The sequence below is a fragment of the Siphateles boraxobius genome, unplaced genomic scaffold, assembly GCF_051911475.1.
Source record: "Siphateles boraxobius isolate OS27281-9 unplaced genomic scaffold, OSU_SipBor_1 100, whole genome shotgun sequence".
Taxonomy (NCBI): domain Eukaryota; kingdom Metazoa; phylum Chordata; class Actinopteri; order Cypriniformes; family Leuciscidae; genus Siphateles; species Siphateles boraxobius.
Window position 1 is genome coordinate 1,492,123 of NW_027508701.1, and position 4,589 is coordinate 1,496,711.

Below are 4,589 nucleotides of genomic sequence, written 5' to 3' on the forward strand. Positions count from 1 at the left end.
TTTGTTTGCGTTTGTTTAGTGTTTTAATTAGTGTACAAATGAAAGCGTGGTTCACACTTTATGATTTTGGCTGTCTGCGAGAAATGTTGAGAATCCTAAAAGATTCCTCTGATTCCAGAACATAATCTGTAGTCTTTGATCATGTAGTTTGAGATGTTCACCGACAGCAGATTTAAAAGTGCAAAGCCGGGTATGGCGGAATAAGTCCCGCTTTCTAAATAAAAGAGCCAATTGTCCATTGGTAAAGCTCTGGTTGTCATACTAACAGGACGCACGCTTGAGACTACACATGTGCGTTAGCTGGAGCAACCTGAAATATGAGCTTTTTAACATAAAGTAAAAAAAAATTCTCACAACTTGTTTATTGACTTGTTTGTAGCAATTTGCTGTGAATATGTGCTGATCGGGTCCAGTCGGGTCTGTGTCTTCCCGGCAGCTCCGGTCCAGCTTTCAAATAATAGACCGGTCCAGGTCGGTTTTGTGTAGCACATTTATGGGTCTCTTCGGGTTCAAGTACGAATTTTTGAACCCGTGAAGACCTCTAATTGAGACACTCAAGCAATGTATACCCAGTTCTCCCTCCACGATCCTAAAATGTAAATATCCGAAGGGCAGTCTTTCGGCAATCTCATCCAGCATCACACTTCTGCATGTTCAATGATGTCCATCCTACTTAAGGTCTTACGATGATCATTGTTTAAGACAAACTCATGGGTCAGCTTTGGCAGCAAGAAGGTCTTTAGGATTTTCATGAACAGAGTGTGTATAAATATATACTGTATATATATATATATATATCAGTGGGGATTTCTTTAAGACTGCAAGGGAAGTTTGGCTAAAAATTAATGGTCAAATGTGTACTATTGTTAACATTTTATTGACTAAAAATGCGTTAGAAAACGTTCATCTCAAAGACGAGGTCGTTCAGAATCGGCTGCATAAAGCAGGTCGGCTGACTCGATTTCCTTTTCACTTCATTTCCCTCTTGAAGCCTAGCGTCCATTGACTTCAATGGGGCTGCTTTGAACAGTTTTTTTCAGTGCTTCGGTCATTGGATAAATGCGGGGCTGGACGCTGGGCTTCTGCATGATAATTGGAGGGTCTGTCGAAAGATTGCATCTCCTTTTGATTGACAGCGATTTGCTGTAGGTATTCGAGCTCAGTCCCACCGCAGATTTTGCAAGTGTAGTCGAAAAAGAAACTGCTGCAAACTATTCCTTGGTATTTGCTTGCCAAAATTGCTAGCCAATTTTCATCATACATTTCACACAATTATACACCGCACATTCATTGTTCCAGTTTAACCTAATTTCCACATTTCCTCCTTCGAGTTTAATATCTTTTTTTTAGATTGTTTGTTCATTCATTCATTTATTCATACATACAGCTTCCCCTCTTTGAAAGACCAGCAGCCGCCACTGATATATACAGGTAAATATATCTTATCAGAATAAGAGGGATTCTCCCACCAGAGGGAGCCAAATCACAAATCACTACAGACTGCAGAGCCATAATTCACAAAGGGAAACCCAATACTTAGATTAGTATAAGACGAGTGCTGGATTTTATTCAGCTTCTCATTACCCTGGTTCCAACACCTGTAGTGGAGGTGGAAGAAGAAAGAGGGAAGAGGAGAGATGTTACTTCTCGTCAGCATTCAGGTCTTTCCCGAAGTGCTTTTTATCAATCACTTGCCTGAGATCCTGCCACTTCTTTGCGTCTCACCTCCTCTGCGCTCGACTCCTAGAGGGAGGAGAGAGTAGCCTTTGACTGTTACGGGCCAGAACCCCCAGAGGCTTTAGGCGGGGATCTTGATCGGTGCGGGATGTATTTCCTGAACGCCGCCGACTGCACCCTTGCCTCTCTAAACGTTCTGACCACTGTCTCGACAGATGTGCCAAAAAGTTCAAAGGGCGAGAATGCCATATCCTCCACCTCATTAGAGAAAAATTATGAGCCACAATCAAGCATGGAGGGATGGATGTCAAAAGATGGTAAAATAGAAAGGACATCTACACCACCACAAAAGTGAGGAAGACTTCCAGCATCCATGGTTATCATGAACATTACAGGTCCAACATGATTTTTTATCTCAAGAGTCCACAACATACACTCAGCTTTTTTAGCTTGAGTGTACAGATCAAAGGGAGAGGCAACTGATGGTTTATGGAGTGCAGAGTGTGGAAGGCCAATATTTCGCTCCACAATATCTCTGGAAATGAGTAGAAATTCTTCCTCATCTTTGCAATCTTGAACTACACATTACATTGGATGAACGCCTCGTACCATTCAGAGGACGCTGTCCTTTTCGCCAGTATATTCCAAAAAAGCCAGCCAAATATAGCATCAAAGTATGGGCAGTCTGTGATGCCAAATCCAGCTATGCCTGGAAAATGCAGATTTACACAAGCAAGCCATCAGGTGGAGCACCTGAGAGAAACCAGGGGGTTGGTTCTCTAAATGAGAGACACTTTTAGACATACACTCGCTAACTTCCCTAAGCACTTCCCCTCCTGGGAATCCCCACCACCATTTTGAAGAAAAAAATATTTTCATGATTTATCACAATTTTTTTTAAAAATCTAATTAGATTATTAATATGGTTCAGATAACATACTGTTTTTAGTTTCTGTTGATTAAATTAATCTCCATTGTATTAACTCAAAATTTTAAAGGGATAGTTCACTTTGAAATTAATTTTTGGTATGTTTTAGCTTACCTCAAGGGCATCCAAGATGTAGGTGTCTTTGTTTCCTTAGTAGTTTCGATTTTGATATTTTTAGGTCAAACCGTTCTTGTCTGTCAGTCATATAATGCACTGACAATATAATTATATGTCAGTCATATAATGCACAAATTAAACATGATTTAATGACTCGTACCTACATCTTGGATGTCCTTGAGGTAAGCTAAAACATACCAAAAATTAATTTCAAAGTGAACTATCCCTTTAAGGCAAAGAGGTAACTTCTTTTTTTAAGTTAAATCAACAATATTTTTTTTACAGTGAAGAGTTCCGCCTGGAGCCCCCGATTTTGTTCTACTTAACGTGTACACTTCAGGCAGATCTATAGACCACAATTCACCATGATTGCAGCAGATTCCAAGTGATCAAGGGCTCAAGGCGTTCATCAGTAGTGGGCGCTCATGCAACCTAAGCAATGACGTACATCTGTGTGAACAATAAGGAGGGAAGTTAGGGCTGAAGGGCATAAAAAAATTTACTTAAACTAAGCCTCTGAAATCGCATATTCTCTTGTGTAGGTACTTATTTTGAATAATGAATTACTTTACGGCCGCTAAAAAAGTATGTTCTATATAGTATGAGTGTGTGTAGTATGAATGTTATCTGGACGTTCTACATTCACCATGTTGTCATTATCATGTGACCTACCAGTGACAGTTGCATCGCTTTACTGCCATTCACAAATCAACTCGCACACTATGCACACTTCAAAATCTCGCTGGAAGAGGTAGGACACCCTGGTTTGCCTACTCTTTTATTAGTACTGTGAATTCGGACATACTAATTTTGTCACATACTGTTTTTCGTCTACTATATAGTAGAGAAGCATACGATTTCGGGTGCAGCCAAAGTGTGCCATACCTCTTTCTTCTTTTGTTTAATGCCGATATATATTATTGTTGCATTTCACCACCTACTGGTCAGTTGTGTAATAATTGTTTTATCGTATATTTTAATCTTTAATCAGTTTTTTTATTATCATGAAAAAGAATTATATTGTTTTGTTTGATTTTAAATATATCAATTAAAAACAAAAAAATTAGTAACTAAAAGAAAACGCTCTGTGTTGACTAGGGCTGTCGCGCTAACCGCAATATTGCAGTACCGCGCTACTGACAGGCCAACCACAGAGGAATGCAGGAACCGCAGCAACCGCGAACCGCGTTTTCTTTTTTCATAAGGCCACCCTTCGTGGTTCGTACCATGTGTATTGAATGTTAAATCAGTTAATAATTATAACAAGACTGTTTATCATGGTGATTTGTACAGAGGATTCGTGGATTTGGACTTAAGCCTAAACAGACAGTGAATGTGATCGACTGAGCGCGTGCGATTACCTGCGTCTGTCTTTGAAGTCAAGTCATGTATATTCGTGAAAAGGTTGCCGTTTCCAAGGAACGCGAAATATTTGTCGTAGGCTATTATCCTTTTAACGTGTAAGGGTATTTACCATGAATGGTGTCAGCGATGGTCAGCACACAGCGCGAGGAAGCCGTGGGGGGAAAGCAGCGAGTCACGCATTGAATCAATGCCATTGGTCTCTATTAAGTGAAGCATTGCTTCAGCTTTGCCCAAAAGTGAAGCATTGCTGGCCAGCTGAGCCTTGAAAAGTGGAGCTCAAAGTTAAACAAACATCATTTAAGGAATCAGCTTTTTTGAACGTTTTCGTTGAATGAACGGTTTAATGACTCACTCAGAGACAGTCCGTTGGCGTAACAACTGCGCGCTGAGTGACAGTCTTTCAATGCGCGGAGACGCTGTTTAGTTTCGGTTACATTGGTTACATTGTTTTTGTGTATGCTGACCACATCATAACACGTATTTATATAGCAACAAATAAATA